Source organism: Rousettus aegyptiacus, unplaced genomic scaffold (assembly GCF_014176215.1).
Source record: "Rousettus aegyptiacus isolate mRouAeg1 unplaced genomic scaffold, mRouAeg1.p scaffold_m13_p_4, whole genome shotgun sequence".
Taxonomy (NCBI): domain Eukaryota; kingdom Metazoa; phylum Chordata; class Mammalia; order Chiroptera; family Pteropodidae; genus Rousettus; species Rousettus aegyptiacus.
The window spans coordinates 157354613-157382042 of NW_023416307.1; the positions used below are offsets into that span (position 1 = coordinate 157354613).

The window sequence follows — 27430 nt, forward strand, 5'->3', positions numbered from 1 at the left end:
AACCCCTCACCTGGGGCAGGTTGAGAGAATGCTTGTAATACAGTGTTTACTTTGACAAAGAGAAAGTTTCTATTGTTTCTTCCAAAATGTTGCAAGTGTTAAAATACTCTTCTATAGACACGCAAATTCTATCATATAGTATATCTATTATTATCTGTATATTATCATTTATATATCTGTTATCTATCATTATTTCTATCTGTATTGCCTATTATTATGTATTATTCTACTATGCAAGAATAAATTTTTTATCCTGAAACTCTCCCATTTACCCACGGCCAACTGACAAGGGTCCAAGAAACTACCATGGTAGCTGGCAGCCACTTACATGAAATTGCCAGTATTTGTTGACTTTTGACCTAAATATGTGGCAATTTCATGTGATTCCACCAAATAGACTCTGAATCCAGACACGTCCAGCCTACGAATTAAAAGCCCAAACAGACAATATGTTTTCTACCATTTCCTCTCACCCACTTGCAAAACGTATAAAGCAAACATATAACAAAAATTAAACACTAGAATAGGAAATAGTGATAAACCAGAGTTGTTCAAAGTTTAGAAAGTACACCTCATTCAGCACAATTTCAGTTTGTTGCGTTTTCCACCTTCAAAAGCCAGTTTAGATATAGGAAATGGCATTTTCTAAATATAAAATATAAGTAAACATAAAATGATATTTTTTTAAAAAAATTGTGGCTATTTCTAGCATGAAAACCCACTGTCTTTTAAGAAGATAAAGATGCTTTGAAAGTTTACCATGGATCAGAGTTACTTTTACAGGACAAGTTTTTTTGAAATAAAATTCTCTCCTGTGTTAGACTCTATATTCTTATTATGTGTTAAATAGCTCAAATTTTGAAGAGTATTTTTATAAGGAGATTTTATACCTTCCTCTTGCTGTCTTCAGCTTCCCTAATCAGTCACCTAGCTAACCGGACTTTCTAATTTGAAACATCATGTCCTCTCTGCCGAAAAGGGAGAGGTCAATACAGTGTGCCTGATGCCTTCTGAGGGCTGAGTTATCACACGGTCGGTCTGTCTTTTGCTCAGAAGGAGCGGCCATCCTTTATGGTGTTTGTGCACTCTCCCGAGACAGACGAAGGACCTTCGGCATACTAATAAAATCGGGGCATGCCTTCGACACACAATTAAATTCCACGGAAGTTCAGAGGTTTTCAAACGTGACATCTTTAAGGCAATTTCATCTGCAAAAGTTTCACTAATCACATGCTGGCAAATTATCAACGAGAGCAGTCAGCGCTCTGCTCAGCTGCGTCTCCCCAGGAAAACAGGCTGAAACGGTGCCATGAGGTTTTCTGAAGGGCTCCCTATGGCATCTTCGCTGAAAAGATATTAAACCAAACAGCTGCTGATGTGGAAACTGGCTGTTTGAACTATAACTTGGTTAGATATGTTGATGAGGAAGCTACGATCTCTCGCAAACGTGATGCAGGAAATGACTAAACATTTAATGCTTATTACTTTGCAGTATTCCTGGGTCCAGAGAGCTGGTGACGATGGCCTTGTGTGGGCACGGAACGGTGATCCAGGTCGGTGAGACCTGGAAGGGACTATTTCTTTGTCCTTCCTTGAGTTTCAGGCATTAATAAATATTAACTTGTTCCAGATCATGTCCCAGAGCAATCATTGACGGAACAAATGGAGGATTTTGCAACACCTTAAAAAAACAATCCTATCAGTGTTGTAGAGCTCGTTTTACAATCCCACCTTCTGAAAATGCCACGTGGCCCCATCGCTCTGGCAAAAGCTTTGCAAAGGTGACGCGATGTGGCCCTTTTAATGATGCAAAACGATGCATGGATTTTGCAAGTTCATGCTTTCACATACATCAGTGCTGGCTTTCGCCTACGTTTTAACTGTTTGGACTTTTAAAATATGATAAATACAGATACCATAGAATGTAATTTCTCTTAAAAGTACAAAAAGTTAACAGTTATGAAATTCCTTTGGGCCTTGTGCCACAAGTGGTCTTCCGCAGTATTAGAGAATATGAATACTGCTATTTTTTAACCGGTACAAAAGTCATCAATTGTGCTAAACTTTCTGTAAATGCACACAAGTAATTTCCAACATAATTCAAGACCGCTGATGGCAATCCAAGAAATAGTTACTAAGCCGGAGGTCAGGCAGACTAGGGCCTGAGGGTCAAATGGTGAGGCCAAAATCCATCCTTAGCTGACCTGGGAGCTAAGGATCGTGTTTTGTATTTTCGAAGCGTTGAAACAAAGCAAGCAAAGAAGAATCCACGAGGACTGTTCATGGCCGGCAAAGCCTAAAATATTTACTAAACTGCCCTTGGCAAAAAAAAGCTTTCTCATCCGGTGGCGAGCTTCCCATCCTCGGGGAGGGCAGCTGGCATTTTCCACGTCAGATCAGCAAAGGTGAGAAAGACCTTCCCTGCCCATAATACAGTAACAGTTGATAATCTTACCCAGAAGGGGCAAAAGGCCAGTCAGCTCGACCTAAGAGAAAAGATGGCATCAGATAAGGGCTTCAGAGAAAGAGTCGGAGTGAGTAGGATGTGGCCTGGTAGGGAAGTGATGTTTTAAGATGAAACGCGACGATGACAAGAGCTTTTGGAGGATGGAGGCGGGCAGAGTGGAGAGGGGCTCGGAGCAAACGCAGGGGTGTGCTCTGGAGCCGGCGGGTGATTCATGTCCAGAAGCACCCGGGTGGCTTCTGTGCGAGGGGACAGTTATATAATGGAGGCCACGATGGAGAGTTCGTGCAGAGGGACGGATTCGTTCTCTGAGAGGCCTAAAGGACAACCGCTCACGCCCGTACTTTGGCGTCTGATGTAACCGCCCTCTCGCTGAGTTACAGGGAAGCGTTTGATTATAATCAGTAAAAAATTAAGGAGCTAGCTCCTTTCAGGTTGAGTCAATGAATGGCTCTTGGCAGAAAGTCAGCAAATAGCATTAACGTGTGCAGTTACCGAGTCACCTTTACCCGCTGCAGCGGCGCGGGCTTCCAAGCCACTCCTCACGCTTCTTGAAAGTCCTGGTCTGAAGGCGGCTTAGGCAGGCGCGGCCGCGGGGCTGCGGGTGGCGGGTGGCGGGTGGCGGCCGGCTCTGCCTGAGCTTTTGCCCGACCCGGGGCATGACCTTTGGCAATGGGCTCGGGCCCCCTATCTCAGTTTCCATGGCAATAAAATGAGGATAACAGACGTTAGCCACCTCGTGGGAGTGCGACAAAGAGTAATAAATGAGAACCGTCTGCTGGGAGCTTTCGAGATAAGCGCTCCTGGAAACTGTGTGGGGTGTGGGCTGTGGGGCGGGGGTCGTTTAAGGGGAAAAAATCAGACTTTCAACATTAAAACAGGACGCCGTTTACAGCTTCTAAGAGCCACGAGCTTTGCAAAACAGAAAGGATTGCGGGTGGGTGACACGGGGCGCCCACGAGCCCCCGGCTGGACCTGCCACGGTGTTCTCTAACTCCACGGTAGGACGCTCGTCGTCTTGGTTTAATGGCAGGAGAGAATGTTGCAGACCAGAGGGCGTGGCCCGGGGCAAGGCGACAGACAGGGTGGCCGCACTGGCTGCCCACCGCTCTTGGAGAGCGCGGGGCGTCCTGCGGGTACCGGGGCGCAGAGGAAAAACGCCCTCTCGCCACTGGTCCTTCTCAGACCTTCACGCTGTGTCCCGGATGGGGACTGGGGACCGTGCCGGGGCCACCGACACAGCTGCCTGGGAGCTAGCCGTCTGTTGCCCGCCCTCGGGAGGTGAGGGAGACCCCAGCTTTCAAAAGGAAGTTGGAGAACCTACTGGGACCTGGGCCTCCACCCCACCTGGAGCAGACTCCTGGGGGCGGGGATGTTTCTTAGGGTCCCGCCAACTGCGCTTGCCTTTTTGATCCTTGCCTCTCCTCCTCCCCTGCCCCTTCCTTCCTCCCCCTCACTCTCTTTCTCTCTCGAAACACTTCGGTCTGCACTGTGCTGTTCGTTGGGAGGGCAGCAGCTCAAAACCACGAAGCCCTGAGCGTGACCCTGGCTCTCTGCAGCCGCCGATGACTCATCCTGGTGATTATCAGGGCGAATCTTCTCTCCGGGTTTGATCGCGCCTGGTGAATGCAGGAACGTTGACCGGGTCTGCCTGCCCGACCATCGGGTCCCTCGCGACCCTCGTTCTTGCTTCTCTTCGGTTTCCTGGTACGAATCAGACCATGCACCGTCCATCGGTCCTGGGCTGCTGCTTGAGGCAAACGCAGATGACGTGCCCTCGGGCCCTTGGAGACCGCTGTCTGCGTGAGGCAGGCAAAGGCCGAAGGCCCAGGCAGAGGTGGCCGGAACAGGGGAAAGCGCCGTGTCCTAGAACCTTGATTTTTCTGTGTCTTTTCTTCGCAACCGGGTTGCTAAGTGTGGAGTCACTGGGACCCGACGGCAGCAATGTGGCCTTTCTTATCTTTGTCGAGCTCTCCGTCCACTGAGGCCTCCTGCCATGCCCTCCGCCCGTCTATCACCTTTCATCTCTTTCCTCGGAGAGAGGAACCTGTCCTAGGATATGCGCCTCCGAGCCTTCCCAGCGGACAGAGGGGACCACTGATTTGAATTCCACTGATTTGAATTCCGCTGCTTCAGCAATGCATCTCTAAGCAGGCAGCTTGAGACTTCCCTCAAGTAACAGCGCAGGTTCTGATGGGGAAACCGGCTTGTCCGTAATTGTTTTAAATGCTCAGTTAATCAGTTACTCACCTGGTTCTGTGTGATCTTTTGAGCCTGATACTCTGCTAAATTAATCTCGATGTTAAAACAGGGAAAAAGACCCATTTTTGCTCAGTGGAACTAACTATGTACTTTCCCACATCGAATCACCTACAGATGCACAGTGAAGATCACAGGCGAACAACCCACAGTCCCGCCCCAGGAGCGTACCTATTACGTATTTATGTACAGAGCCTGGACACGCACGTTTGTGTTGCATATACGTGCACCAACATTACGTTCTTTGCGTTCGTAACAGTCAGAGCAACTCGAATGTCTGTCCCCTGTGGGACGGGTAAACTGCGACCTGTGCGTACGACGGAGTGTCACACGGCAGCGAGCGTGAAGGACTCTCCGCCACGCGCGGCATAGGCGAGTCTCAGAAGTGACGCCTCGGGCAACGGAAGCCACACGCAGTAGGACGCATACCTCTGACTCCATCTACATGAAGCTCGTAAAGGGTCGGCATTAGTCCCTGGAGCTCTGTTTCAACAGAAATCTCGACAATGGGTGTCCTTGGGGTGCTGGATTTAGTGACTGAAGAGCAGACCAGGGGAATTCTGGGTGTGGCGATAGTTACACAGCGCATTCGCTTCACGAAAATTCGCGGAGCCGCACAGGGGCGACAAGCCGCTCTGCGCGTCTCCGTGCTCCAGGCAAGGTTCACTTAAACACACGCGTAGCCACCGGCATCAGTTTTGGCTCAGGGTCATGTCATTTCTCTTCGGAACGGAATATCGAAATCGTGCGAATGTGTTTAAGCTGCAAATAACAGGAGACCCAACCCAAAACGTTTCAGCCGGGATTGGCAAACGCTTCCTACGTAGCGACAAATAGTAAATACTGTAGGTTATTCGGGACACGCGGCTTCTTGTCATAACCACTGGACTCTGCTGTAGCCTGAAAACAGCTACGGACAATCGTAAACAAAGGAGCATGGCCGTGTCCTCGGAAAACTTCAGTGAGCTTGGAGGCTGTCTCAGAATGCTGCTGACCACCAGCTCTCAGCTGACAAATCAAATCAGGTGATATCGCAGTAGAAAATGACACATTAGGAAAAAATAGGCTTTATTTGGTGTCCTCCTGGCTCAGAGGATTTATCTTTAAAACGTGGCTGCCTAAAAGCACAGGTGAGCTGGACGTCCTGCGAGATCCCAGCTATGCGCCGTGGCAGGATTGTCAAAACGCCACGGAAAGTGCGCTTTACATAAAAGCGAGTGAAGAGGCCAAGGCTTTTATTTAGTTCAATTTTTGTTTCTTTCTGGACAAAGTAGTACACTTACAGGTTCATATCCCCAAAGATTAATGGGTGTGCGGCAAAAATCTCTCCCGGGTGTCTCTCTTCCGGAGGTAACCAATGACTACAAGTCCTTGTTTACCTGTTACTTTGCAGTAGATCACGAACACCATTTCCCATCAGTACATAAAGAGCTTCCTCGCCCTTTTTAATAGCTGTGTAATATTCCATCATCTAGATGTAGCACAATTTTGTTAACACATTTCCTATTGAGAAGCATTTAGATTGTTTCTATTCTTTCACAGAAAACTAGGTATCAAATATGACTTAGTACCCATATTATTTCACACGTGCTCATGAACATATGCGGCACAAATCCCTGTAAGTGAAAATGATGCATCAAAATATATGTCTGTTTATGTTTGATATACACCGCCAAACTGCCCGTGGCGGTGCTGTAGCAGCTTAAACTCTCCGTAGTAAAGTTGGGGTGCCTATCTAACCACGCTCCCTCCAACAGGGCCTCTGACGTGACCTTTTCCACTCTGCTGGGTGAAAATGACATCTTCCGAGTGAACTGGAGCTTTTCACCATTCACTTCTTTTTCTTAAAAAAGGTTTATTTTTCGACTTTGCCAATGTTTTAGTGGTTGTTTTGTTGTTGCTGTTTAGCCATGCAGAAATGTTTGATTTTATGTATAAATCAATCTTTAATGGATTCTGGCTTTTATTCTATACTTCCGAGGGCCTAGCACACTTCGAGATTGTATAAAAATTATCTAACGATTGTTCTGACATGCCCCGGATGCGCAGTAAAAATCTTTTCTTTCTCTAATTCTATAAGTGTTAATCTGCTTGGAATTTATGAAGGATGCAAGGTTTGGATGCAACTTTGATTACCTGCCTCTCTGCCCGCCCCACCCCTCCCCCAGCCCCTTAGGGGCTATGCAGTTGCTAAAACACTGTTTATTGAATAGGTCATATCTCTCCACTGACGAGAGACACCATTTTATCTAAACCAAATTTCTTTTTGTATTTGAGTCCGTTTCTGTTACATCGAGCTGCCTGTCTCCTCACGTACTGCACTCTTTTAATTATTGCAGCTTCACATTTTAATATCTAATACAGCCGGGCAACCCTTGTTTTGCAGGATTCTCCTGCATACTCTTACTTTTTTATTTTTTCATGTTTTACATTTATAGATAATTTAGGGAGAGTTGACATTTTTATAAAGTCTTTTTAAATCTAAAAACACGGATATCCTGCTGTTTGTTCAAGTTTTCTTTTTGACCCTCAGGAGCTTGAAAACTCTTCTTCATAGAGCTCTCCACTTCTTAAGTTTGTTCCTAGGAATCTGACCTTTTTGTCACAAATATGAACGGAGTCCTTTCTTTCAGTATATGTTCTAACTTATCGTTGTCTCAAGGACTTTTAAACGCCAAAGGAAAAAAATTGTTCTTATCTCAATAAGTGGAATTTTCGAAATAAGTAACCAGAGCACTTGTAATTTAGTTCTGTTTGAAATAGTTCAAAAGAAAAAAAAATCCCCAAATTCATACAAGTAAGGATATTAGGGATCTTTTTAAAATTGTTTTCTTGATTAACGTTTTACTCTTAAAATAGACTTCATACAATTGTCTTGTTCTCACACACCTGCTGTTCACCTTTCCCTGGTAGAGCACAGTCTCGTTTTCACTCCCTGCCTCCCAGGCGCTCTGCTAATCGCTTCCTTCTCTCCAGGGAGGGCTGGCGGCTCAGCCTCGGATTCTGTCTCACCTAGAGCCGAAGAGGCAAACGCCGCTGGGAACTAGAGCTGTAGCTCAGCAGAGGAGACAGCCGAGGCCCTGCCAACTCCCCCACCTGCCTGGCTCCCTCCACGTAGCCTGGGAAAGTGATGTGTATCCCGGAAATCACAGACCTACTAGAAAGGGATTGCCCAAGGTCATGCCCAAGGGCAGTTGGCAAGCAGAAAGAGGACAGTCCTGTCAGAGGACCTCCAGCTGTGTGTCCTGGGAGGGCAGCAGGTAACCTCAGGGCTTCCCTTCGGTGACTGGCATTTTAAAGTCTGGGGGCTCATTCAGGGACCTGAGCTGGTTGCCTCTCGACTTTGACAGAGCCACTGATCAGGCTAGGAGGGGAAAGGGGAGGGGGCTTCGCACCTCTCCTTTCAGGCGGGTGGGACTGGAGGCCTGTTCTCTTCTTCCTGACACCCAACAACTTTCCTATCTGCAAAATCCCTATGATCACAGAGCTTGGGTTAGCTACTGGCCTCTATATGGATTAAAAGGCAGCCAAGAGGTGTTTGCATTACAGCACTAGCGAGGGGTAGAAGGGCTGCTGGATTTGGGGTCCCAAGCCCCGCCTCTGTCCTCTATGTGGATTTCCCTATTTTAATCCTCACGACAGCCTTAGAAGTTAAATATTACTCATATTTCTGATCCACAGATGAGGAAAGTCAGGCGCAAGAAAATTAAGCAACATGGCAAAAGACAGAGTCGGGATTTGCAAGCGAGGGTCCGACCTCGATGCTCATGCTTTTCACCACTACACTTGGCTTTTATGGAAATTAATGGCAAACCACCGTATTTTGAAATAAAGATGAGCAGAGAGCTTGAAGTTGCTCCTATGTATTAAATGCGTCTCCGTATGACTTTACGGATGAACATATTCATTCCGAGGATGTAGGCTTTGCTTACACTGGCAGGGATGCTGCAGAGCCCACTCGGAGGCACATAACACTTTTTCCTTTAAGCGATAGATAAACTCACAGAGTCGTCGAAATATAAACGACAGATCGCTTGGCAAGTTTATTCATCAGGGCTCTGCAGGCGAGTCTGCTCGTGGCCCTAACTCCGTGTTCGTGGTTGACGACATCCTTCCCGAGGTGTCGGATGTGTGCGCCTGTGTGTGCGCGTGCGGGCGCCCGTGTTTGTGGATAATACGATTTCCGCGTGGGCGTGAATCCCGTCCTCTCTGTGATTCCTGTGCCCCAGCCGTATCGCTAGGCAACACCAAGCCACACACATCCCACGCTTTCCTAATCTCGTCTGATGTTTCACAAACGGACGTCTGCTTTTGTACGCAAGCGGGTGACACCAGTGGGCTGAGGCTTGGGGCTTTTTAAGTGCCCGGCGTCCCCTCGGACGAGAGCCGAACGGCCACGACTGTGGACGACAGGCAGAGAAGAGGGAGAGCCGGCATCAGCCAGACGCAGATATTTGTTTCAAGGCTCTGGCCGATTATTTATTAGTGAGATCTAATGTAATTCCTGCCGTCCTGACGTGGCGGGTGACATCGAGGAGGGAGAGGGTGCTGGCTTCCTGCCAGAGCGCCCCTAGGACCCGGAGGGGGTTGTTTGTGGAATGCTCTCTCTGAGATGTACGACTGGCCAGGTGAAGACCGAGCGCGCGTCTCCTCTGTCAACATAGAAACCGGCGCTTTCAGGCCAGAGTCTAGCAGCGCACAACGAATGGGCCCCCAATCGCGAGCCAGAGTCGCCTGCAGTCCCCCTGCAGGTCGAGAGAGGCGTCCGAAGGCAAGGAGAACGCCAGCACTGGGCCTCCATGGACAAACGCACAGCCCTTCACCACTGCAAACAAGGTGCCTTGATTTCTCCCCACCCGCTCGCTCACGCCAGGCCGCAGAGCATCACGCCTGACCCGCAGCACTGAGGAGGCGGCCCCGGCCGAGCGAGAGGGTCCGGGGCCAGCATCGGCTGACTCCCCTGGGAAGGCAGCGAGCACGCCGCGCTCCCCTTAGTCGGAGGCTCAGGAAAAAGAACCGCAAAACTTTCGCCAGTCGGGAGAAGAAAATGAGGCGGAACGGGACCCCCTGGGAAGACCGCGTGAGTCGCCTGAGGCTGTGTAGCAAGTTTTCCCCAAACTTAGCAGCTTAACACAATACAGATTTAGTACTTGACGCAGTTTCCATGGGTCAGGACTTGAGGCGCGGCTTGGCTTGTGGGTCCTGTCTGGTGACCTCTTATGAGTTTGCAGTGAACGTGACAGCCAAGGCTTGACTGGGGCTGGAAAATCCGCTTTCAAAACAGTTTATTCACGTAACTGGCAAGTCACTGCCGGCTGTTGGCGAGAGGACTTACCGACTCGCCGTGTGGCTTCCTGACGTCTTCATGACGTGGCAGCTGGCTTCCCCGGAGTGGACAGTCCAAGAGAGAGCGAGGCAGAAGCCACAGCGTCTTTTATATCTCGCGGGGGAATGATGCCCCGTCATCTCCCCGGCGTCCTGCTGTGCACACGGGTCATTCCTAGTCCCTGTGGGAGGGGACAACAGAGGTGAGAATCGGGGAGGCGGGCGTCCCCGGGGACCCTTGGGGGCTGGCCACCGTGAGACGGAGACATTCCTGTGCGTGTGAGACCGCAAGCGAATTCATACACTGAGCGCGCTGGGTCAGTCCGTGGCCTCCGCGCCCGCCGCGAGCTGGTGCCTGGGTCGCAATGACCTCAGGAACTCGAAACCACACCGCCTTCCCGAGCCCCGGCCTCCGATGTCCTCGTGAAATCCGGGGAAGCCCAGGTTAGGAAAATGCTGGGCTCCGTGAGCTCTGCGGCGGGCCCAGCCTTAACCCTGTTCTCCACACTGTCCTGATCGCGGCTGTGACCCAGGGAGTTCGTTAAAACTATCCATTTCTGGCCCCACCTCCAGCTTCATGAATCGGAATTTCCAGGGAGGGGCCTAAAAATCTGTATTTCTGCTTAATTAAAAAAATTTTCAACCAGGTCATATATTCAACATGACTGGAAACTCCAAAGGGTATAAGAGAATGTCACTGAACAGTCTCTTTCCCTGCCTCGTCCTTCCAACACCCCGTTCGCCCTCCTAGAAGAGGTGATCAATGTTATCGGTCTTTTTTCCAGCGAAGTATGTATCCAGTAACATATGAATATACAAAACACATGAGGCAAATAATTTTATCTTGTGTGTATCTGTGTGTGTATATGTAAATATAAACGCGCATACATTCTTTAAGGCAAATCCAAAATCGATGCATACGCAGAGAAAAGCAGGTCCATTCCCGGTCCTCATCACCTGCTCTCTTCGGATGCAAACCCTTTTGCCAGTTCTTTCTGTGTCTCCTTCAGAGATAGGACTCTGTCATTTTAACAAGCGATGGGTCGTTCTTATAACCTGGTGTACTGGGGACACTCCAAGTCTATCTTAACAAGTCGAAGCATAGAAAACGCTGCTTGGTTGCACACGAGTTGTATGAAATGCATTTAGTTGGATTCTCTCCTGGAAATTCTACGTAGATTCATTCACTCCACCATTATTTCCAAAGGCCTACTATGTGCCAGGCCTTGGTCAGTGGTGAACAGTGCACGCAGCCCACGGGACGCACAGCCCCCTCGGCCCACGTGCCGAGTGTGAGACAGGTGTGCCCAGGGTGCCACAGCTGCTCCCTGGCACTGGAGGCGAGCGAGCGAAGGCTTCTGGGAGGGAGCGATTTCCACACCCATGAGGACAGAAGAGGATGTGAGGCGGTTCGAGCCGGGCTGTTGCAGAAGGAAAGTATTCCTGGCAGAGAGAAGAGGAAAACTGCCAAGGTCCCGAGTTTCGATCCAGGATGCCGCTCCCAGGCAACCGAAAAGTAAAGCATTTTGGCGTCTGTGTGCGAGGGAGGGTCAAAACGAAAGGGCGGGGTGGGGGATGGGGAGTAGCCTGAGGTCGAAAAGAAGGTGGGAGAAATATTTCGCCTCTGGAAGTCAGGTGTTAAGTTCAGGAATGGCATAATCAATGTAAAAAAAGTGGATTTTAATTTAGAAAGATGGATCGGAAAGGGGTAAGAATGGGAGGTAGAGAGATAGTTTCAGAGGTGGTTGTCAAAATCCAGAAAAAAGACCGGAACGGCCTTAAGTAGACGGCCATTCTAGGGATGGAAAAGAACTGGAAATATTTTGAAGTTATTTAAAAGTCAGGTTCTTAGGACTTAGTGGTTGGTCGAAAGGGGTTGAAAGGGGTTGTACGCGGGACACCTGCCGACTTCTAGCACGGGCAGCCGGGTGTTTGTCATTTCAACAGGGGACACGGTGGGAACGCGCTCTGGGGAAAGCCGCTTGGCAGAGTGAGGGGCGCGTCTGACATTTCGAACTGGAGAAAGAAAGATCGAAGAGTTACATTAACGTCCAGAGTCGGCTGGCAGCAGCTCGGCCATCTCCACATTGCTCCCTAAACCTTCTGTAGTTCGCATCTCCCCCTGAACCCCTGCTTTTTCCTGCCCCCCTCACCCTTCCACCCTTCGGCCCTTTCGGCCCCTCTGCGTGGAGAGGGCGAACACAGACGGCCCTGCGTTATGGGCCGCTGTGTTGACCAACTTCAGCCGCTGGCCAGCGGTGCGTCGGGATCCGCGGCAAGGTGATACTCGCGGTGGTCAGGAGCCCCCGAATGGCTCCGCGTGTACCAAATGGCGTTCGAATGGACCCGACGTCCTTTCGGTTTCTGATTTACTCTGGGAACCGATGACGCCTCTCCAGCATTGCACCGCGCATACGTTCGGAACAAGGTAAACCTGCGGCCACAGTTTTCTGTGCCTTTCGGAGTGACTCACTCCGTTTGCCGGAATGAATAGCGAGTAAGCAAATCCGATATTTGAAAATCCCACCTTGGTTTTGTGCTGCGAACAAGCAGCGGAGGCATTTCGAGTTGAGAGAGTGACCACGAACATAAGATCGTTGCCGCTGTGCGGAGAAATCTGAAGCATTTTATCCTGTCCTTGGTTCTTTCTAAAAGGCTCATTGTCTGCTAGCTGTGAGGCTCGGGCCGAGGACAGATTTGTGCCTGAACTTCACAGCATGGGTGGAAGAGAGTAATTTGGCCTTTCGTTTTTCCTGGAGTCGGTGCCAGTCCATTTATATGGTATGTTCACAGGAGGGCTGACAAGTGTTGAGAGGTTTTTTTTATTTGATATGCATTTTTTTTTTTTAGTAGAAAAAAATCCGTAAAAATAGGTACTTGTTAGCTAGTTTTCCTAGTTAATCTCAAGATCATCACCACGTCTGTTTATTAAGCAGTTCCACCTCGAATGGACTATGTGTTAAATTGTCTGGGCTGTGTTTAATTTTCATGATGAAACCATATACTTCATGGACAGTTTTTAATGATGTAAATGCAAAAATCACATTATTTTTCTTGTAACTTGTAAAAGCCATTCCTTCTAAAATGGGGCTGCTTATGCTAATTTGTTATAGTTAGTGAGTTGCAGGCAGCTCTGTGAATTTACTTTTCTTGGCAGTTCTAGAATATCCTGCCATAACACATACTGAAAAACTGTTTGATGGGTTAAGAAAATCTGGATGTACTAAAGGTACATCTTGTGCAAACCATAAAATAAATACATGATTACATTTTTTTTAAAAAAATCTGTAATCTTATCAGGTTAAGGAAATTGTCTGTATAACAACCCGAGGAAAAATTAAACCATTTTGAATGGAAAATAGACTTCCCATTTGTACATACTGCAAATATCTTTAATATCCGACATTGGCTCAGTTTTGCTGGTCTGCAAACTACGGGCTGCCAACGGTCAGCCGATTTCGTCTCTATGGGTAGTGCCTTGTTGCTCTAGTTGCTAGTAAAATGTAAGAAAAAATAATCATTGGGATTATTGGTGCAAAACATATTTTTAAACGATTATTATTTTTAAAAACAAAGCCAGCCACGTTCTAGTCCTTCAAGGATGTTGAATGACTGGGTCTGTTAGTTTTAATGTTGCCACCGATATACGACTGCGTTACTGCTGATAAATGAACAAGGCGCCCAGCCTGGCGCTGTGTTGCCTATACCTACCTAGTCGCCTCCTTTGAAGCAGTCGCTGATCTCTAGGAGCTTGCATTTATAGCTGATGAGGGATGCTGGGGAGAAACAAAGGCCATTCATTTGTTCATTGATTCGACAAATACAGACTGAGAATCTGCAATGGAAAAGCACTTTGATCCACTTCCTCTGGGCCTGGGGAATCCACTTGTATTCAAGAGTAAAGGGCCAAAGATATCTAGGAGGAATTCATACGTTGTTTGGTGAGGATGTTAGGCAGGCAGGCAAATACCCTTGCACATACCAAAGACAACATCTTATGCCATGAAGAAAGGATTTTCAAACTTAAGACATCATATTCCACTTTAGAAAGAGAAAAAAAAATGGATAAAAAAGGCAGATAGCCAATTAACTTCTTTAGTCAAACTTCATGGACGTGATTAAAAATGGAAAACTTAACATAAAAAACCTTAACCTGCTTATATACCTATAAAAGCTTCAAATTGATTAAAATGCTTTGACGACGAGATTGGACTCCTTGATCAGTGAACGCCCTCACAAAGTTCTCAGCAAAGTGCAAAGATTATATTTGAAGCCGAAGCATAAGGACAGAGTTGTACAAAGAAAGCCTGAAGTGACTGAGCAAAGTCAAGTACGTGATTGAAACGGATTTTGCAATTTACTCTTTCGATAATGAATTTCAACCAAACCTAATTAATTTTAAACTTCTAGCACAACGCGCAGTTTTAGAAAGGGTGTCATTAATGAGATACATAACCAGAAGTAAATATAATCATCTACTAGGCTTAGATTAGGTAAAAATGTTAATTTAAAATTAATTTTTGAATAGGTAATATGTACATTATTTTTGAAATGTCTCCCTCAATCCTGTCCTGAGTCACACACAGAGACACCCACACACCGGGAGTTATTATCATCTGCACGTGTATACACACAGGTTCTTTAGCGCGTACCACAAAATCTTGACATAGGCTTAATTGTCTCTTTTTTACACAAAAGGTAGCACGTGCAGACACTGTTGTGCTTTATCCCTCCCCCACCTAACATTATTCCTGGAGACCTTTTTGTACCACTACGCAAACCTTTTCAGTTTCTTTCCTGCAGCTGCATAGTATTCCACTGTGTGGATGTATCATTATTTATTTAACCAGTCTCCCCCTGATAGACAGTTGAGCTGTTTCCGATAAACAATTAAACAGCGAACAACCTTGTGCATGGTCATTTCACAAGTATACCCTCAGAGGTAGAATTGCTAGTCAATGGGTATAATTATAAGCAATTTTAATATCAAAGGTCCTACATAAAAGTTGTACTAATTTACACTTCCACTAGCAATATAGATGATCTTTCATGTGTTACTATCAGTCTTTTAGACTTTTTTTTTTTTCGCAAATGATTGAAGAAAAATGGTACCTCATTTTTTATTGTTTATCTCTTTTAAGATTTTCTATTGGACTGTTAGTCTTTCTTTTTTTCTTCTCAATTTGAAAAAGCTGTTTTCTATTAAGAAGGTAAGATCTTCATTAGCAATATGAGTTGCAAAAATTTGTATCTCACCTTATCATTTGTTTTTGAATTTCTTGTGGCGGCTTTTGCCACAGAAGTTTTATTTTTATGTAGTTGGATTTATCAATATTTTCTTTTATGGCTTTTGAATTTGACTCTAGTCACTGGGAAGGACAACTGTACCCCAAGACCATTAAGAGTGTCCTGTTTTTCTTCCAGGGCTTGAGTAATTTTCATTGTTTGTCTTAAAAGATTTTTAAATCCATTTGAAATTTGTCCTGGTACAAGAGAGGAGTTTTCTCCCTAAAATACTGCCCAGTTATCTCAGTATTAAGTATTGAATTGTCCATTTTTCTACACTGTTCTGTGATGTCATTTTTATCCCATATCTATTTGGATCAATTTCTGAACATTTTATATCTATATATTTTTACACATTTAAACTCTTAAAAATGTTCCCATGCTGTTTCTGTGTTTAAACTCCTTTTAAGTAACTCCACTGTTTAATTTTTAATTTTAAACATGTTTTCTTTACTGTTAACGAAACTTGCATTGTTAGTTGCTTCCTTGAGCAACGTCTTTAGAAAGTGACACAGAACAAAAAATACGTTTGCAATTATGTGAAAATATTGTTCACATCAGAGCTAATTCTGCAAAAGCTGAAATCTTGTGAAAACGAAAAATCTATTTCAAGTGAAATTCTCTCCATCCCAGAGAACCCGCGTATCCTCAGACCAGAAACATTTTTCGATTATACGTAATGAATTTTAAAGGGCGAGATGGATCGAGTGGGCGACGGATTGGAAGAAAGTGTTCTAGATCTCTCCCTGCATCCCTTGGTGAACTTGCTTAGACCTTAAATCACATTTATTGTAGGCTGGTTGTGTCACTTTAAAAAAAAATATTTTTAAATTGGAAACAACAGCGCTGGTTGCATAACGTGTAATTGCAGGATGGGTTTTGGTGAAAATCTCGGGCCTGCAGGTTTTGGATGATCACATGCGAAGCTGGGCGTGACGGTGGGGGCACGGGAAACGTCTGCTGATGACTTGCTCTCCGGGGTGCACACGGGCTATTTCCGGAACAACTTAATCCGGAAGATTACATAACTGAGAATAAGAGAGCAAACGGCGATCCCCGAGACCCTGGAATCTCATGAGCCAGTTGCAGCGACTCTGGACGAGTCGCTCCTGTTCTGCCCCTGACTTTCTGTAATCAAATAAAGCCTGTTCGAAAAGCGTGAGATTAGCATGCGTATGAACAGGGACATGCCGGAACCAGCTGTCGTTCTGCAAACGAAGTCAATAGAACAGGAACTTGCAATGCTTTTTTTCTTGATTCTTTTGCGAGTTTGTCACCATCATAAATGGCCCAGACCTAAGTCGGCTCTGACTCTTCTTGGGGAAGATGTCGACACACGTGTTTTACAGGGTTTATTGAATTATTGTCGAAACACATGGCGAGTTTAATATAGACATGACTATCTATAAGAACATAACGGCTATTTGACAGTTGGGAAAGAATTACAAAGTATGCTCCACCCCCCTCCAAAAAAAAAAAGAGAGATCGGTTGCATTATTGTCAAAACATGGAGTAGAGCTTATTCTTAGCTGGATCTTATGTACAAAATGGAAATAAAAAAAGTAATCAAAGTTCCTCCTAAGTTTTTACTGGAATATCTTTCTTTGGAATATTGATCCTGAATTTAAAATGAACACATGAAAAATGCAAATTCATTCTCCTGATCAGAAACATAATACAGTCACTTGAGAAAAATCTCACTAACTGTATAAACTGTTAGTTTTTGTCCCATAAATAACAACATGTATAAACATAAATACATGAAACCAAAATTAATTTTAAGCTCGCTCAGTGAATGTCTAGCCCTATAGTTTTCATCATCTAAGGGGAGTTAAAAATAAGGATTACTAAGAAAATATCCACCTTTTTTTAAAGAAAGTTTACGGAATATGAGCACTGAGCTACTTTCTTGTGTGACACGATTGACCGGTGTGTGAATTTTTTTTTCTTTTTCTGAGAATAAGGAAATGAGCAAATCAAAGTTGGAACTGGGAAGCTGAATGACTTAGATGCTGTGTCTAATGAAATGTTTTACTTTGCTCTAAAGACGGCACTTCGCCGGGCCCGCCTACACCACAGGGCACTGACCTACAGGAGGTCACTCTGGATGACTGTATGCACAGTCAGTACATGTCCATAGGAAGCAAATAGTTACTACTGATGGATGAAGAAATGATTGGGAGAAGAAGAAAGGAGGGAGCGTCCGTGAAGCTGCCGGTATGAGGCAAAGAGTGAACGAAACAGTGGGTAACGGGGACCGCTTTGTGGTAAAGCGCGGAAGGCAAGGAGCACGGCTCAGACTTCTCTTTGCGACCTCAGCGCCTGGGACGGCTTTCGTCGCGTGCTGACTCTGCGGCCCCGGCCGCGTGGAGTTAGTTCCCGGTTCGATTCCTTTTTAGTGGTTCTCCTTTAAAACCTCACGTGAGCAATGGAAATTGAAAAGGCGTTTTAAAATTTATGTCCTTATTTATTTTTAAAGACTCTTATGGAAATATAGCCAACACACAATATTGTATCAGTTTCAAGTGCACGCCATAGTTATTCAACATTTATACACCTGAACAGGTGATCACCGCGATAAGTCAGCAACCATCTGACGCCTATCACGGGCTTTTTTCTGTAAAGGAGAATAAGACTTGAGTAAGGTCAAATTACTGTTAGGTTAGCGTATAATGGAACATATGTACATGAATTTAAAGTTTCCTTTTCTGATGTTTCAGTCATTCTAGGGTTTGTGTGTGTGTGTTTTTTAATTAACGGATTTATTAAGCACATCCTATGCTTACGCAGAAAAGACTTGGTCCCTACCCTTGAAGTGCATTATTTTGTTTGAGCGACAAGGTTCACACTCCCTTATACCCAACAGTTAAGTCTATCTGAAGCGTCTAAAGTGATTCAGGTCACAGAATGTCTGAAAGGGGACAACTACAGGAACTCTTAGTGCAGATAAGTTGTCCACTTCCTCATGTGGCCTGTCACTGGCCAGGCACCGTGGAGCTGAGTTGCTCATGCTTAGAAAAAATAAAGGGCAGGGCTCATGGGGTTTAAGAACGCTGTACCTCATCTTGGGAAAACTGCTTAACCTGCTGTTGGGAGCCCTTGAGGGCAGAGTGTGTGTGTGCGTGCACACGTGTGTAAGTGTGTGCTCACGAGTATGTGCATCTGTGCCTGTGTATGAGTGCTCGCGTGTGCGTGTGTGCATACATGTCTGTGCACGTGCATTGTAGTGTGCTCACGTGCGCACATGCACACACTGTGTTTGTGTGTGCTCGCATGTGTGTGCAGTGTGTCTGCGTGCGTGTGCACGCGTGTTCGCGTGCGGTCGCATGTGTGTGCACTCGTGTCTGCGTGCGTGTTCCCCGCCCCAGCTGTTTCTTTCTGGGACATTCCCGAGTTAGTCGCGGCGGACCCCACGGGTGCAGCTGAGCACAGAGAACAGACGGGATTAAGTTCGAACGCAAAAGCAGTGGCTTCGGAGGCGCCTTCGCAGCCCGCGCATGCGCGGGAAGGCGTCGCGGGAGGCCACCTGTCCAGGAGGCGGCATGAAAACGTAGCTCCGCTCAGCGTGCACGAAGCTGACATCGGAAGGGCACTCAAGGCAGCGCAGGGAAAGACGAATGACGCCTCGGCTTTGGACAGAAACGGAGACAGGCAAACACCTCGGCCGGGCGGTGAGAGTCTTTGGCCCTCGGGTGGGCTCGGGGGCGGCTGGCGCGGCCGGCTAGGGTCCTCTGCTTTCCTCCGGCATTGCTCCCCGCGGCCACGAGCTGGGAGCGCAGCGGCAGGCGGTGCTCCCCGCTCCTGCGCGCACCGCGCTCCCCTGCGGGAGCACCGCTGGCGCCCGCGCCCCAGCTCCTGCCTCCCGCCCCCATTCCTGCCTGCGGTCGTCGGTAGTCCCTCCGAGGTCCAGGGTACAGCGCCGGCTTCCAGGACGTCCCCGCCCCTCTGCTCCGGGCCCGGGATGCACGCTTGCCTGGCCCAGCACCCGGGCCAGCACCCGGGGCCGGTACCTGGCCCAGCACCCGGGCCAGTACAGTACCTGGCACCCGGCCCGGCACCCGGGCCAGTACAGTACCTGGCCCAGCACCCGGCCTGGCACCCGGGCCAGTACAGTACCTGGCCCAGCACCCGGCCTGGCACCCAGGCGTCCTCTGCGCAGAAGCCCGTTCTAATCCGCCCTGCCGCCGCGATCTCCCTCCTAGGTCTGGACTTTGCAGGAGCGAAAGCTTCCCCAGGGACGCCGGCGGGTCTCAGGGCATCTGCCAGGTGCCTCCTCTGCCGGGCGCTTTGTTGCCCGGCAGCCAGCCATCCTTTCATCTTTCTCTGATTACGGCTGAGCAGTTAGCGGCAGCTCGCTGCGGTCAACGTGTCATCCTGACCCTCAGTGAACGAACGTCAGCATTCGAGCTATGTGCTGGCGTGAAAACGCTCCATCCCTCGCCTGGGAAAAGCACTGTAACTGCCTGACTGTTTTCGGGGCGGGGGCCGGGGAGGCGGAGAACGGGGTTGCTGCTTACGCAACGCGCCGCGGCGCCTCGCTTGCCGTCACATGCTTTTCTTCTTTTAGTGTCGACTGTGTTTTCCTGATTTTCTACCATTTAAAAAGTCTGGCTAAAAACATCATGCTTTTTAAATTGACGAAAATGGAAACTTTAAAAAACGATGTATGGAGATGCACACACGCAATGTAACTTTAAGTAAAGAATCATTGTTACAAAGTTTTCATAATAGTGACATCGGACCTATTGCTTTACCGTTTAACAGCTGTTTCTGTATCCGATGTCGGAGGCGGGGTTGCTTAGTGGCTGGAGACCAGACGAGCCCTGACTCGCCTCTGCCACGTACCAGGCCTGGCTTGGGCAAGGCGCTGGGTCTCCCTCGACCGCGGCCGGGTCTCTGTACCTGTGTCCTAGTCACAGGAGGAGGGTTTGGTGGCGCAGCGCAAAGGACGTGCTGAGAGAGTCCAGATCGTGGGAAGTGTTCAAGCCACACCGCTTCCCTCCCGGCCCTGTCTCCCCGCCCACGACACGCCCGCGGAGTGGGGGTGCGTGGGGCTTTACCTTCCTTTTACTCAAGAGACACGCTGTTTCCAGAGAGGTAAGGTGAAATGACAGGCGATGCTTCAGTTTTCACACAGAGCTTTACCTGTGGTCTTAATGCCGGGACTGGAAAGGGCGACCTCTCCCCAGGGAACTCGAAACACCTGCTGAACCACACTCGTGGGGGTCACAGAAACCCCGAAGATCTGACACTGCCCGATAGTCTGCAGAGCCACAGAGCCGAGGGCCGACAGTTCGCTCGGAGCTGAACATCAACAAGGCAGGTTTGAATCTTCACTTCTTTGGGGCGGGGCAAGGGGTCGGATGATGGAAGTAATTCATATTAATTTCAGTAACTTTCTCACTTCTACTTGAAAATGACTTGCCTGAGGATTTCCGTGAGTGTGCAGCTACTTTCAAAATGCGGCGTCCTTGGTTAACGTGGCTTTGTAAAAGGGGTCCCCAGAGGCAGGGCGCCGGCCGGCCCCAGCGTTACTTGGCCACATGGGGATGACGGGGCGTCTTTATATGACTGGGCTCTTCTGTCTACACTGCTTGAAGGGTCATGCCGCTCGTCGGCTTGTGACAAAGATGCTCTCCGAGATTTCTTCTTAGCGCTTAGATCTCTCTTATTAAAGTGACCTCATATCACGCTTTATTCCTCCTTGACATGTAGCCCGATTTTCTTTTAACAAACACTTTTTAAAACACACTCGTTCCTCTTAAAATGAACTGAAATGTTAAAACGCTTCGGCTCAGAACAATCTCCCTCCTCATTTCGTTGCTGTGCTTCTTGCAAAAATAATCTTGGGTTGCTGAGCTTCAAGAGAAGGGAAAGATTCCCCATACGCAAGTTGTTAAAGGATATTTTGTTCACCGATGGAGTCTGTTAGCGATACATTTAATTTACAGGCATGAAACGTCAGGTGTCAGCTGACCAGCAAAATCTCCGAGATCACATTGTTTGGAAGACAATTCAAAATGCAAACTTTTGACACATATTGACACATTTTGGTGGTGCAGGCCTGCGGTGAAGTTCAAAGAGGAATCTGGACAGATAGTCTGAGAAGCCCGTGTTAAATATTATGCTGGAAACATAGCTTAGGAAAATAAGCTGAAAAAACCAGGTTTAGAGGTCAGACAACAGATGGAGAAGTATTTAACATAGGTGCACTCACCTGCACGGATTCTACGGCTGATTTTTTACCGGATAAATCTTTTTACTTGTAACAATTTCAAAACAGCTAAAGAATGCTCTAGAAAGAGAGAAGCTCTTCTCTGATTAGTATGTGTCCTGCCTGGGGCACGTTTTTGCAATCGGATAAAATGTTGACTTTGCTGTTCACACAAAAACTTCAATTTGGCTAATTAAGTCTTAGGCACAATGTGATTCCTAGCAGGATTACAGGGCGGTTCTGCACACTTTACTTCGTGTCCTGGGCCTTTGAGGGTTGCTAGGCAACAGTTAAAAAGGCGCCACATACCTATGGTGTATCATTGCCAGGTTTCAAAAAAAGTGATACCAGGTAAGCCAGGCTGAGCAGCCGGAAATCCCTTGGGAAGGAAAGATACCGAGGGACCGTGGTGTGTGTCCTGCGTGCGTGTGCATGTGGAAATGTAGGTGATTAGTATTCACCCAAAACTTGTTAGAGACCGTGCAAAACGAATTTCCTTCAGAATATGTAGTCGCCAGAGCCAGATTAAATTCGGGATGTCTCAGCCTTGCTGTGAATGCACTGCTTGTTTCAACTGTAAGCAGTGAATCTATTTTTTTTTTTTTTTTAAGAGAAGGGAGGTTTACAAAACAGCAATAACAGTAGATTATTCAAATTCCCCTTTCCTCTCCGTTCAGATCAAAATCCCTGGGCGAGGGGGAGATGAAGCATGGCCCCAAACCAAGCCATCTATATGGAAAATGAAGGAGCTTTCGTAGGTGTTGCGATTAGCAGTAATGTTTTAAAAAATATGTTAAAAGCTCTTGGAATTCGTTTTTCAAGAGTTTTTCCCTAGCACGACATTCAGAGGCAGAGTTTGGGCGCTGGGTGAGGCGGGACCGTGTTTTCCAAACACGGCAGCACCAGCCTCGCCCTGCCGCGCTCCGCTAAGCACGTGCCCTCGGCCCTCCTCCGGCCAGAGGCCGCACCTGTGTCCCATTTCCCTGAGTACGGGGTGGGCCGACGGCAGGGCAGAGGGAACACCCCCTGACAGCCACAGCCAAGCCGTGCAGAGTGACACTGCTTCTGCCGCGATCCCTTTCCCGGGAATACATCTTAGTATCCCTGAGCTGATGCGTAAGAGGGCCAGCCGGCCCGAGCCACCATGCTTGAGAGACCACCTGGGGAGGCTCCATCGAGATAGCGGTGGCCCAGGAGCCCGGCTGTCTGGGTCTACGTCCCACTGCCGACCTCCAGATATGAGGGAGCCCGCCTTCACGCCAGCCCGAGCCGATGCTAAATGGAGCAGAGACGGATGTCCCATCGGAGCCCTGCCCGACATGCAGAGGAGGGAACAAAATAAATAGTGTCATCTCGAGCCACTGATTTTCTGGTGGTCTGAAATGCAGCATCGGATAACCAGAGTGTGAGGATTGGAAGAAAATTTTGTTACAGTCAATGCTAAGTATAAATTAATCTATCCATAGTGGGGTTGGTTGATCAGCAAATGAATAAATTAAAATTACAGCGTCAGGATCTGAGTTAACCGAAGGCGGAAAACCACCTCGCCTTGGTAAGAGCTGTTGGCATGCGTGGAAGCGTTGGCTACGAAGGCCCCTTAATAAGATTTCTGAAACCTGACCATGATTTCATGTTTCGATTTCTTAATTATGATAATCGAGTTCATATGAATGGAGTAGGGCAGAGGACGTAGCAGTCCTTCGGTAGTTTAATTTTCACAATTCTCTGGGTCGAGAATTGGGGTGGAGTTTGGCCGGGTCGCTCTGCTCCGTGTGATTGGGGGGGGTCACCCACTCAGCTGCACCCACGGAGGCTTCCCTCGCCTCCTGCTGCCCTTCCACGTGCTGCGTCTCGCCACTCAGTCGTCTGGTCTGAGGCTGGCTTCCTGGAGGGGGACACGGAAGCTGCCAGACCTCCAAAGGCCTGAGCTCAAAGTCTCAGGATCACTTCTGCTGCATCCTATGGGTCAAATGAAGTCATAGACCAAGTCAAGAGGAGTCGAAGGAGGCTCCACCTCCTGATGGATGGCGCGTCATGCACGTACGGAGTGCAAAGAAATCAGTTGATACTTCGTAGATACGTGGGAAGAGAAATTGGCCCTGAAGATGTGGTTAGAAGTGAGGTTCTAATTCCGGGTCTGCCACTAACAAGCTTATTAATGCTTACCCTGTTTGCTCACATGCCAGGTGAGGAGAATGAGCCATGAACTCCAAGATCCTGTCTAGTTTCCCAAATTTGCCTCTAATCACAGCAGAACCTACATTAGCCTAGAAGATGGGAGATTGTAAACAGAAACACAGCGAATGAATTATCCATTTTGCTCTCTTCTGGGCTGCTGTTGGCCTGTGTTTAAAGTGGGCTGGCTCGCTATACTTGTGACATCTCTCTAATCAATCATCAGCTGAGCTCACTTTTGAGGCCTGTTCTTCTGTCTTCAGGACTTTGGTCCTGATACAATCTCCCCTCCCCTTCCTCATCTCCTTCCTCTTCAGCCTCTGGTGGGGAAGCAAAATATTGTTCAGTGTTACAGCGAAGTTATTATCTTTCACAGGGAGCCAGAAGCCTAGGGCTCCACAGGGGTTTGGGGTAGGGGTCCTTGAACTAGGATTTGACAAAATAATTCAGCCAACTGAACACCTCTGTAAACACTGAGCCAAACAGTCTGCGTCGGTTGCAAGATGAGACCCCCTACAGTGAAATGAAACATTTTTGGTGTGTTTTTAAGAATCTTCAACCGCGGTCTTTATAATTTTGAAATAGACAATTCCTTCAGCAAGTATTCTAAAAACCTTTATTTTAGGAGGGCTGCAAGTTGCCACAGGACCCCCCTAATTAGATCCCTGATCATTATTTGGGGAGGTTCAGTAGGTTTAAGACCTATGGTAGGTGCCCCGGGTTTCTGCCTGAATGACCTCATTATTCTGTAAGTGCCCTGTGCCTTCCATTTGTGGGCCTAAGTTAGTCAGAGCACTCGAGCCCTTACTGGCTGTCTCTGCTCCCGGAATTTCAGCAATGGCGCCCCGATTCCGGCAGAGTCCTGTGTACCTTAGCCACAACCCCTTCATGATGGTCTTTGATTTCTGATTTGGGAGTGGAGCGGAGACATTAAAATAATGTGCACGGAGCCCTACAGATCTCAGAGTACCTTCCTGGCACTAAACGATCAAGCTCACCTGTGTCCTTCCTCCTTTATTGCCAGAATTCTCAGGACTCTTTAAATGATGAAGTAAGAATGTTTTGGGGTCACAATAAGCAGCATACAAATCCTTATGATCAAGAACGTAGTGTATCATTATTGGCACAATGTAGCACAATCTGCTGCATCAGCCACCGCCCCGTTGGGTTTTTTTTTTTTGACAGATAAAACATTATTTTTTTTTAATTCACTTTTCATACTATATATACATATTTTTTAAAAACATTTTATTTATTTTTATTTTCCCCCTCTCCCTTCCCTTTTGGTGACCAGTAGTCCATTGTCCATGTCCATGAGTCACTGTTTATCCTGTTCATTTGTTGCCTTTAGGTTTATATCCCACATATAAGCGATATCATGTGATTTTCAACCTTTTTCTGTCTAGCTTATTTCGCTTAATATGATTATTTCAAGGTCCATCCATGTTGTCGCAAATGGCAGTATTTCATCTCTTCTTACGGCTGAGTCATGTCCCATTGTATGTATGTACCACAGCTTCTTTAGCCAATCATCTATCGTAGGACACTTTGGTTGCGTCCATGTCCTGGCCATTGTGCATAATGCTGCTATGAACATCGGTGTGCAAATATCTTTATAGATATGCGTTTTCAAGTCTTTGGGGTAAATACCCAGCAGAGGGATTGCTGGATCATATGGTGGGTAAATTCCGAGGTTTTCGAGGACCCTCCATGCCGCTCTCGGAGTGGCCGTCCCAGTTTGCGGTCCCTCTGCCCTGTTGTTCTATCTTCCCTTTTTCTCCAAGTGCTCACTATTATCCAGGACCTTCTTATCCCCTTTTTCCTTCACAATAGGATATCTCTTCCCCATAGCCTACTTCCAGTGCTTCCATTCTGTCAAGATTCCAATTTAGGCCACAAAAATGTAGGAAAGATAGTCTTTCAAAAGTTACGAAGAAAGATGTGATTAAAATCAACCCGTGAACAGTTCTATGGATTCTGGAGAGCCGGTGGCAAAGAGGACCCAGCACTCGGGGACCTCAGATCGCTACAGGCACACCTTGTTTTAACTGCGCCTGGCTTTATTGCTCTTCAGTTTTTTTTTTTTAAAACAAATTAAAGGCAAGACCTTTCACCTGTAAAAAGATTCGACTCACTTTATTGCTGTAGTCTGGCACAGAACCTGCAACGTCTGAGGTCTGCCTGATAGTTTTTTTTTTTCCCCAAGTTATCTCTTCAATTCTCATTGTGTCTTAATCTTTCTTCTATCCTTCTTCCAACCTTCTGACAATCTTCAGTAAAACTACCCACCTTAAGGGAAGAGAGAAAGAAAAGCAGAGAGAGCAACAATTCTATATTAACAAGAAAATTAAATCTGGGGGAAGAGCAGCAGATAGGGAGCTATTTTCCATGGTATTTGCACCGAGGTATCAACCTAAAGAACGGCCCATAGGAGCTCAAAATTGAGCAGGACTTTGTGCCCAGCGAGATGAATGTGGGACACGTGTTCAGCCAAGTCCTGTTTTCAGGTACTGCTCCTTTTCACCGCAGGCCATCATGACGCCTTCTAAGCAATGTTAAAAAGAGCAACAAAAGCTTCCTGCTCTCAAAGGGACACGAGGCTTAGTGAGGGACCCATGCATGAGAATATGCACAAGAATATACAATTTTGCAGCCTAGAGATAGCCCTATCTTTTCTTCATAAAACCACCCCCCGAGAAAGCTGCAGTGGAACTCCTGGAGTTGGGTTACGTTGATGGAGGAAGTCGTGTCACTCTGAGTCCTCAGCGTACCCTGGCCTCGCCTCTGGAGCAGACCATAGGCCAGCTGGGCGCCCTCCGGTGAGACATCTCCGAGCCACGGGCGTCCTGGCCCACAGCAGTCAATGCTCTAAGCGGTGGCTGCACCGTGTTCAGCGACCCCCACGCGACAGCTGTTCCTGCCCTGAGGCCTTAGGGCGGGTTCAGCTGATTTGCATTTCGCCATAAAACCTGGGACAGTTCTGACTTCCCCGACAACGTCAAAAGGGCAGTGTGTGCAGCCGGTGGCACCCACTTCCTTCCTTTCCCGGGGAAAGGCCCCTTCCCACGCGTAGCCCTGCCCGGACACCCCCAACTCCTCCGCCTTCCACTGCACGACTCGCGACCTCAGTGGCCTCAACCGCGGCCGACCCCAGGCAAACCCCCGCGGGCGGCACGCATGCGCACACAGCACGCAGCCAGGCGGATGGCGCCGCGGGGCGGGGAGGCGCATGCGCGTTCCCGGAGCGCCCCTCCCGCGCGCTCCCGCGAGGGGGCGGAGCACCGAGGGGCGTGGCGAGCGTACGGCCCCGCCTTGCCATTGGCCGCGGCCGGGCCATGTGGAGGCCCACGTGAGCAGCAGGCGCCCGCGGTTCCCCACGGGCCCCCACGCCGGGGCGCGCAGGCGCGCAGCGGGGCTGGGGCGAGGGCGGAGGTGGCAAAAGGGGCGAAGGCGGAGGAGGGAGTGCCTGGGAACCGGCGGCCTGTGCTTGGCGGGGTGCCCTGCAGCTGGCGGCGGGTGGGGCCGCCGGGCTGGCCGCTGTTTTCCCCTGGCGACGAAGGCTGCTGACGGGAAAAGGTTCCGGGAGGGGAGGCCCCGGGCCAGGCCCCTTCCGCTGCGGGACCCCGGGCGCGGGGGCGCCCGGCAGAGGCGCTGGGCGGTGTTACAGGCGGGCGTCGAGAATCGCCAAGACCGGCCTTCCAGGCCTG

General features: G+C 48.1%; 2 long non-coding RNA genes across 2 annotated transcripts; one reads left to right on the top strand and one right to left on the bottom strand.

Annotated features, from left to right (window-relative positions):
- Positions 1-3722: 3722 nt before the first annotated feature.
- Positions 3723-8678, top strand: LOC118601649. Its single transcript, XR_004950446.1, has 3 exons — positions 3723-6576; positions 7700-7983; positions 8405-8678. It is a non-coding gene; the product is annotated as an uncharacterized LOC118601649 (long non-coding RNA).
- Positions 8679-25622: 16944 nt separating this feature from the next.
- LOC118601785 lies at positions 25623-26878 on the bottom strand. The gene is made up of 2 exons (XR_004950605.1): positions 26495-26878; positions 25623-26012 (listed from the first exon to the last, which is right to left on the bottom strand). It is a non-coding gene; the product is annotated as an uncharacterized LOC118601785 (long non-coding RNA).
- Positions 26879-27430: the final 552 nt, after the last annotated feature.